Source organism: Empidonax traillii, unplaced genomic scaffold (assembly GCF_003031625.1).
Source record: "Empidonax traillii isolate 1590-97213 ecotype Southwest subspecies unplaced genomic scaffold, ASM303162v1 scaffold934:size234146, whole genome shotgun sequence".
Taxonomy (NCBI): domain Eukaryota; kingdom Metazoa; phylum Chordata; class Aves; order Passeriformes; family Tyrannidae; genus Empidonax; species Empidonax traillii.
Window position 1 is genome coordinate 135,801 of NW_020956127.1, and position 10,295 is coordinate 146,095.

Here is a 10,295-nt window from a genome sequence, read left to right on the forward strand (position 1 = left end):
AAGTATCTCTCTTCCTGTCTCCACCAATATATTTTTTAATTTCTAGTAGTACCTCAGAACCAAAGATCCTTTGCTTATGGTTTTGTTTACACTGATAATTGCTTCTTGTAAATTATTCTTATAAAAAATCCTGAATAGATTAAAAGAGGTGAAATTAAAAGCACTTTGCACCACTCACTGAGTAGCATTTTGTAGCAGTGATTTATAAGATATGATTTCTCAGTCTGAATGAGATTATATTTTTTTTAGGACTCCATTAAAGATGAATATGAGAAGCCAATTCAGATATAGGATGTGTTCAGCGAAGGCACCCCTCTCTTGAGTTGCCATGGACATCTCTTCTTTTTATGAAAGGTTTTGGGAGGTCTGTAGAGGTCTGAAAATTTACCACTGCCACACCCAAGGCTTTTTCTCAAGAATTAATTGATATTTTTGAAACTTTAAAATTTTTCTTTGGATCAACAAAATTTCTTCTGTAAACATCTGAAGTGAAGATCTAACTGCAGTAAAGCAAGCTGCAAGAAGAGCACCTACTTTCTGGTTTGTTGTTTGTTTGTTTGTTTGTTTGTTTGCTGGGTTTTTTTTTGCTTTGTTCTGTGTGGTTGCCTTCCAGATTTGGGTACCAGCAGTTTTACGCTAGGTCAGAGAATTATCTCTGCTTCCACCTCCAGAACATCCCATATAAGGAAGCAATGAAACATCAGTGGGCTTCATGTTGAAAAGATGTGGTCGGGGACGTTGCTGGGTTTTGCAATACAAAGCCTTAGCTACTGAATATTAGAAAGCAGCTTACTTTGCTTCTTCCTAAAGATAAAGTATTTTGACATCATAGTCAGAGGAGGAATAGCTGTGAAACAGAAAACAAGTCATATAAATGATCATTCATTCACACTGAAGCATGTCGATCTAAATGTGTGATTACCCTGGATTGCAAAGCTCAGACAGTGACAGAAAACCTCCTCCTACCTGAAGGGACAGGCGTGTTGATGGCAACACTGAGTGAGGAGGCAGCCAAGCAGCCTGGACCTCTCGGTCAAAGCTGTGGATTGCCAAACTCACAGAGCAGCTGAAGGTGTTCAGAGCAAACTTACAGAATGAAGAACAGTAAGTACTTGTCTTATTCCAAGACGAGTCTAGAGAACTGTGCTTATTGTCAGCTTACTTCTATATTAGAAATACAGGCTTGAAAGCTGGTAGCTGGAAGATTTTTTTTGGTTCTGACATCTCTTAACAGTGTACGCATACTGTTTATACTTTTTATAGAATACTTGTGGTTGACAGTTTTATACAAGAAAATTACATTAACAGCGTGAATGAATAAGTGTTTTCACATACGGAACTAACAGCCTTGCAACCGTTTTACTGCAAAGCTAGAATACTTACATGTTTTGGAGTCAAGTCTCTGGGTTAGCTTGTGCAAGGCCAAGAGCTGGACTTAATGATCCGTGTGTATCCCTTCCAGTTCAGGATAGTCCATGATTCTATATCATAAAAAATCAGTAACAGGAAGCTCAGATGTGTCCATTGTATAGAAAAATACTTGTTTCAAGAAAGGACTTTTCTTCCTGACCTTCTTTATAAACCTACAAGCTACCTAGACAAAAAAGTAAATGTGTTGGGGTTTTTTTTCCTTGATTTAAATACTCTCTTTTCAATAACAAACAAGCAGCCAAAATATTTCAGTGTTTGATTGATAACACTAAAGTGTCTGTGAACAAATTTCAATTATAGGTGTCTTCAGGGGGAGAAAACAGATACACAAAATGCTTGAAATCTCTTCGGTTAGTCAATGGCAACAAAACTAGTAAAATAAAGGATTTTTTGTTAAAATAAATGCATTCACTGAAGACTGCAGTCCTCTTTTTAACAGTAAAAAGGAAGATGAGTAAACGCTTGAGTGATGGAGGGTGGAATCTAATGTATAATAGAAAATTCTTGGCTGTGATGCCAGTTAAGATGGTGAAAGACAGTATGCAAATGAAAGCATATGGTCTTTCCATATGTTTTCAGAGTCAAGACATGAGCTGTGTTTAGGGAAAATAATTTTTTTTTAAACAGTTTATGGAGTAATTTCCTATGACAAAGACACTACCGGAAAATTTTTCACACTGTTGGTGATCCTGAAATTCTTTTCCAGGTCATTCTCTTGGATTATGGTGTGACTTTCTGGAATTTGCTTGCGGTGAATTGTGTCCTTCTTGAAAAGGTGGAGAAATCCGAAGGCAGAGGTAGTTATAATGTCAATCTAGGCACACAGTGCTGCTGTCTCCTGCTTTTCAGTTGGCACAAAATGTATACTGCAAAGTTTAATGTTAATGCTAAGGGATTAGAACCCAAAAGACAACCAGGTGATGAGGCTCAGTCACCATGGGTATATGAAAAGCAGGTCCTACTTGACCGACCTGATGTTCTTGTGTGACAAGTTGACCCTCTTAGTGGATGAGGGGAAGGCTGTGGGAAGGCTATCATCTACCTGGACAGTAAAGCCTCTGACACCATTTCCCACAGAATTCTTCTGGAGAAACTGGCAGCCCACAGCTTGGGTGAGTGCACTTGTTCACTGGGTGAAAAACTGGCTGGATGCCCAGGCTCGGAGGGTGGTGGACAATGGAATTACGTCCGGCTGGTGGTCCTTCACAAGGGGTGTTCCCCAGGGCTCAGTGATGGGGCCAGTCCTGTTTAATATCTTTATCAATAAACAGGGCAAGGGAATTATAAGGGCACCTTCAGTCACTTTGTGGATGAGTTTGCAGATGCTTGCACCCAAGTTGGGTTGGAGTGCTGATCAGCTGGAGGGCAAGAAGGCTCTGCAGAGCAATCTGGACAGGCTGGATTGATAGGCTGAACACGAGCCAGCAATGTGCCCAGGTGGCCACGAAGGCCAATGGCATCCTGGCTTTTATTAGGAATAGTGTGGCCAGCAGGACTAAGGTGGTGATACTCAGCGCTGGTGGGGCCACACCTCAAATACTGTCTGCAGTTTTGGGTCCCTTACTTCACAAAAGGCATGGAGGCACTGGAGCATGCCTAGAAGCTGGGAAAGGGTCTAGGGCACAAGTCCTATGAGGTGTAACTGAGGTAGTTAGGAGGCTCAGGAGAGACCTTATCTCTCTAAAAGGAGGTTGTAACAAGGTGGGGGTTGGTCTCTTTTCCCAAGTAACAAACGATAGGACAAGAGGAAATTAATACAAGTTGCAGCAAGGGAGGTTTAAATTGTATATTAAGAAAAATTTCTTCACCTAAAGGGTTATGAAGAATTGGAACAGGCTGCCCAGGGAAGTATTTGAGTCACCAATCCTGAAGGTATTTAAAAGAAGTGTAGATGTTACCGAGTGGTGACTTGACAGTGCTGGGTTACTAGTTGAACTCAGTGACCCTAAAGGTGTTTTCCAACCTAAATGATCCCATGACTTCTGTCCCAGATCACAGCTTGGATCAGGACTCAGTAATCAGCTGTCAGTTTGTCTTCAGTCCGGGGCTGGATGTGACAAGTCCACTGCACCAATTCCAACACAGCATTCATAGGATATATGGCACACAGGACTTACTATGCACACTCAAAGCAGACAACTCAGTCTGCACATAGGATTTAGTGTGTTCTGTGGTGGTCTGAGTTTTCTATGAGCTTCTTAATCCACCTTTACTATGCGCTTAAGTTAATGAAAGTGATTTGTCACCCTATGTATTTAATTAGGTTTTGCTGCAGAAAACTGGGATGGTAAAAGTGTACATGGATTCCAAAGTCAGCTCATGGAAGACAAAATCTGTCAGGGTCCATTACATTTAAAAACTAAATGTTTGGCTTAGAAAAGTATCGAAACTCAAATTATTGGCTGTGGAAAAAGTTTTTGCTCTTACTCTTTACATACTCTCTTCTAGTCATTTGCTTTTTAGCAACTTAGGATTTGATTGAATGGACCTTAGGACTCAACATAATTATTGCCCTAATTCATTGTCTTCCTAATTAAAAAGAATCTTAAATTAATATCTTATGTGCTTAAAAGCAGGGTGTGGTGTAATATGTTGTCCTGTTTTGAAATATTTTATGCTTCCTGAATTTATCTTTAAAAGGGTATTATGGATGAAGATGAACAATGTGAATGCTTGGAAAAAGAAGTCAATACCCTCTTGTTCAGATAAATTTATTCAGCATAGCAAGGATAAGGAGAGGATCTGAAATAAGCATAAAAGTAATTTTTTTGTACATAGCATGATCTACTCCAGTTTTGCTGATCATGATAGATTATAGAGACACAACAGACATGTCCCAAGGGTTTCTGTTACAAAGCGCAAGTGTTTGCTAATCTTTGCCTCTGCTGAAAGGCAAAGTTCTCCTAAAAAGAAAGATCTTTCTAATCACATTTCCTTCCTCTTCAGGCATCATGTCTGTTTCTGCCTTAAACTGCCAAGTGCTTATATCTCATTCATCTAAAGAACACAGAGAAAGAAATGGATGTCAGTGCAGTATTTCTGTGTGTTGTCTTATCAATGCCTCTCACATTTTGACATTTCATGTAACAAATGTAACAGGTGACATTTTGGCCTATAAAGTGTAACTCTTGCCACTCCTTCCTAACTAACTGATTTGTATTACCAAACTGTGAGACGGCTGAAATCAGCTGAGGTTAACTGCATCCTAAAGAAGGTTTATACTAATTGATCTACATCTCAAATGCTACATATAACTAAGTCCAAAGACACTAGCTATGTATCTTGAATAAGTGATAATTTTGACATAAAGAATGGCAGAACGTGCCCCCTTCAATCCTTCTACCACCCTAAAACCACAGTGATTTACATAAAATCGTGTAAAGGATTAGTCTTGTGTATCTTGGACATGACCTTATTCTGCTCACTTTCGTTGGATTTGCTCCAGACAGATGGAAACTATAATTTTTCTTTTAATGTAGCATAAAACTAAAGAGTAAGTTATTTACATATTCTTGAAGTGAAACATCCTTTGTGTAGTTCTGTATTTCTCCACTGGAAGTCATCCATCATTACACAAGTGACTACTTCTAATTGCAGGGATGCTTAAGAATAGGTTGCCATCATCTATTTTCACCTGCACCTTAGTTTGGCACCAGATGAATCTTAACTTGCTAAATCTCCCAGTTGTTTGTGATAAAAACAATCTGTTATTTCACTAAAGGTATCATAAGGTGTGTTTGGACCTGCCTTCCAATGTTTCTTTTATGCCAAGGATGCAGGCATTGGTCCATATTACTGTACAATAGATAGATACATTTATTCCAAACTAATAAATAATCCATCCAGGTTCTTCCCTTTGTTTTGTTATATCAGTTTAATAATATTATGAGATTTTCAAATGCTAACAGCAATCTTTTGAGACTACATAAATCTGCAGCATTTGCTTTACAACTCCAGTTTCTATTTAGGATGAGTGCTTCACAGGAAACCACTGTGGAGCTTTTATTTATGAAGTTATATAAGAAACCATACCTGTGTCCTTCCTACTGCCTCCTGCCATACTCTTTTAGATAAGCAAGCTGAGCACTTAATTTGTATTTCCATGATAAGATGAATAACAACCTTGAATATAATGGTTATATCTTCAAAGGTCTATTAGTTTGTCTTTTTGTTCCTTTCTGCTCAGCTGGATTGGAAGAGCCTGATTCTTTTTTATTGGATAGTGATGTCACTGGTTTTTTTAAAACACTTTTTTTACTCACAGAAATGCACAGTGTTTGAAGGACTGATTACATGCATCTGCTTGTTTTTTTTAATCCACGTTTTACTACAAGCCTGGAAATCTGATGAACTCACTGAACCTGGTGATCATTCCCCCCCAGTACAGCAATAAAGTATCTGCTGAATTTGTACCTCACCAGTTCCCCACAGATCTGAAGTCACTCATCTTCCATCTTACTCTTGCATTTTTTTCCAATAACAACCAAATAGCACATCCTTTGTTTTATATTGAGTCTATATGTCAAGTGCTCACAAAAGCAGAATGCATAGCAATAAGATCAGGACAGTCCAGACAAAGCACAAAGATACAATTATAGGCAGTTCTCTCTGTTTCCAGAGCCTTTTTATAGGCTGGTAGATACAACTTGCACATTAACATAGGTGCATTCTCAAAAGGTCAGAAGCACGTTGGTTTTGCTTTTGTATATAATCTTGTGTAATATCCTTTGACTTTTGCTCATTAAGCAACCACTTCTCCAAGAACAATGAACATGTTACTTCAAGGCAAAATAAAGACACTCCAAAAACGGTTATATCAAGAAATATTACTTTCCCTGCTCCAAGGTTAGATAATTTCCATGTTTTAAATGCTTTCTTATTCTAATTCATTCTTGTTTTGTGGAAAGAGTAACAGGTCATTGGTTCACCTTTCCTTATTCTGCCAACACTACAAAGATTATGTATTTGTTATGGGTCCAACTATCTTCACAATTATGCTTTAGGGACCTTAAACCAAAACACAATAAAAGCAGATTTGCCGAAGGCTAGCTTCTCAAAGTTGGTAGATTGGATAGCATATCATAATTTTAAGATACAGAGAGCGAATGGCTGTCAAGCACCTCTTTTCTGTCTTCTATTCACAGTTTATTTGAATATACAATTGCTGTGCTGGTTTTGGCTGGGATAGAGGTAATCTTCACAGCAGTTGGTATGGGGCTATGCTTTGGGTTTGTGCTGGGCACAATGTCGATAAGAAAGAGATGTTTTTGATACTGTTGAGCAGTTCTTGCACAGAGTCAAAGCCTTTTCTGCTTCTCATATCACCCCACCAGCGAGTAGGCTGGAGGTGCAAAAGGAGTTGGGAGAGGATGCAGCCAGGACAGCTGACCCCAGCTGACCACAGGGATATCCCATACCATATGGCGTCATGCTCAGCATATAAAGCTGAGACAAGGAGGTTTGTCTTCCCAAGTCACTGTTACATGTGATGGAGCCCTGCTTTCCTGGGGATGGTTGAACACCTGCCTACTCATGGGAAGTGGTGAATGAACTTCTTGTTTTGCTTTGCTTGCATATACAGCAAGTTTGCTTTACCTATTAAACTGTTTCCTCACTTTTCCCCTTCCAGTTCTTTCCCTCATCCCAGTGCCAAGGGAGTGACCAGCACAAAGTGAGGCTTAGTTTGTGGCTGGGGTTAAACCACAACAATTGTTTAGGAACATTTTTATGCCAACATTAAGACAAGAAACTTACAGTGATGTCTGTATAAATTAAAGCATCTTCTTTGATTTACCTCCAGATGCAGTTAAAGCTGTTAATGAAGTTGTTAGACTTAATGTGTGTGTGGGGATGTGCATAGGAGGGAGAGGGGGGGTGAAACCTCACATCTCTGAGACTCTTAAATCTTGGATTGGGGTAAGGGCAAATAATTTGCTATCTCGTCATTGGTGCTAGGTTGAATCAGGAAATTACTCTGTTTCAGACAGGCTGAGAATTTGGATTACATTATATTAAGATTGTCTGTCGAAAAGTATGTGTTCAGGAGTTTCAGAGATTTAAAAAAAGAAATAAACATAATTTATAATTGCTCTAATGTGTGAGTCACTTTTTACAAGGCTCTTCTAATCTAATTTTAAGGAAAGTGTTATGTTGCTGGTTTTACTTGGAAATCAGGGACAATGAATGTACAAATGAGTAAGAGCATCATGACCTTGAATAGATACATCAGTGAGTTTAATTTCTGGTGATTGCTTCTTTGCTTTGTTTGAATAGATGTATGCATTCAGTCTACATGTACGTAGATCAGAAAGAATTAGCACTTTCCAGAACAACCAGAACAATTTGCTAGAAGCATTCTTTCCAATTGAGTGGGTTGCATTAACTTTGCCTTGTCAACCACATTATCATTATTCTTCCCCTAGTTTCCTTGGTCCCCATGCAGCAGACCACTGGCAGTGTCTAAAACCACGTTCTCCGTTTGACCCTGTAACATAGAATATCATCCTGATTCATGAAACCAAAACTGGAGCTTACCCTTTTTACCATCCATTATGTTATGGCATCGTGGGATCTTGACCTGTCATGGTTAGTCTGATATCGAACCAGCTGCCTCACGGTGAGGAAGTGCAATCACAGCCTAAGAAAGAGGTAAAGGAGAGTTGAAAGTAAAAGCAGTCAAGGTAAGTCAACTGTAAATGTAATTATCTTCAAGAAACAATTTTGAGCAGGGTGCGCTTGCACATTTTAAGCCACTTAAAGTGAACGAATCGACAATGAAGTCTTAAAGCATTCTATGCAGTCTCCTACAGCAAGTATACTCAGGATTGGATAACAAGGTCAGAAAACCATTGTATTGGTTCCTGATAATCTCTCCTCAGGAACGGTCAACTAGTGAGATAACAGAAATGGAATAATTAGAATTTAGGGGATTTTGCAGTAGCTACTATGAAGATTCTATTCCATCTTGAATTGAAAAGTACTTTTGAAAAGGTCCTGGGTGCTTTATGAAATAATCTATGCCTTTTTTCACCAGAAAAATAATGGTAAAATTAATTATGAAATAATTATGAGAAGCTTACTTACCTGTAGAACATGTATCACAGTCTGTGTTTGTTTCCAAAGACACATGTAATTTAATACCTGATAACCATCCAAGTTATGCTAAGTACACCTGTGAGAGAATTTGTAAATGTCTTTAAACCCAGGTTTCGCATAGAAAAACATCCTTGAGAGAAGACCATGGAAGTGCCACTCTCAGAGGGATTGTGGAATCCTTTACTGCATATTTTTAGTTGCATCAAGAGGTCCTTAGTTAAGCACTTTTTTTTTTCCAGATTTACACCAAGTGTAATTCGGCTTGCTTTGGCACAAATGTTTCCTGTTTTATCCCAGGGTCCACAGGAAAAGACATTGTGAATCAGATTTTCAACTTGCGTCACTGTGTCAGATCAGTAAAATTGATGGCTTTCTAATTTTTTAAGCTAGTTGATGAACTTCCTCAATAGTGTTCCCACTTTTCTTTACACAGGCATCCATTCAAAATATAAGGTATGCCTCCAGTTTTGCAAAATTAGTTAACTGTTCTGTTTAATTTTTAGCAGTAATTCTAAAAAGGTTCTTGCATGATGCGTACAACTTTCCTTCAATAGCATGGGTTCATCCTTGCCACGAACCCTGGTATGGACAGAATAGCCATTTTGTTTGACATAAGATGTAGATGCATTCAGATACATTTTATTTTCCTACTACTGACTTGAAGAAACCTACCATAAAAGGAAGAAAGAAAAATGTGTTTCGTGGTGCTGATTTGCTTTTGATAATTAGCCATTAACATAATTCAAGCACTAAAGTAAGGAAAGGTAGAGGACGAAAGTCTGACTTAAGTTGTGCCTGTTGTGAACAATGAGCTATCAAAGAAAAAAACAAATTTTAAAGGTCTGTAGAGATTAGAAAGAGATCTCCAGTTCCCAGTCTCATTGGTGTAAGAGCTAATATTATGCTAATAGAGTTATTCTGCAGGATTAAATCATCTGGGGCATATTTCTTAAGTCTGGTCATCATTATCTGAAATCCAAATAGCTTTTTGTAAAAACAAAAATTTGCTCCTAAATATAGGAATAAAATACAAAAACATTCTCTAGAGGGTTTGAGTTGTAAATATGACCTCTATGTCTATGAAAATATATTTCACTGCCTCTCTGAACATCTATTCTCTTCTTCAGGTCTTATTTCTTTTCCTAAGCAATAAATAAAGAAATAAGGCCATGTACATGAATATGGCCATGATCACAAAATAATAACAAAAAAGAAAACAAACCACAAAATAATTTGCAAAAGAACTCCCCTTCAGCCATCAAGAAGTATCTGCAAAGGGAGTATTGTAAGACCATGACAGGAAGCAGCCTGGGAGACTCTGGAACATTTTGGCTACTTGAACTTCAAAGCACTACTACCATAATGACGTGTTTTCAGATGTAGGAGCACTTTTTAAAAATACTGAGAAAAAGAACAAACTTTCTGGTTTATATTATGTAGGATATGGAAACAAGCATTCAGAAAGTGGGAAAATTGATGTTACAACATCACAGTTAAGTTCTTAACCTAATAGCTTAAGCTGTTTTTAAATGTAAAATCTATCTATGGATGTCAAGACCAAATGCTAGAAGAATCATGTCTGTTATATCTAAAAATCATTATCAGAACAATGGCATGTCACACATCTCAGATCCAGAATTAACCCAATTATGAGGGGATGTGTTCACTTGTAATTTTATCCATTGAAAATCTAGTTGCATTATAGGTCCACTAATTCAAATATCTGGAAAAGTGAATATTATACCCAGACACACAATATTCTATGAAGG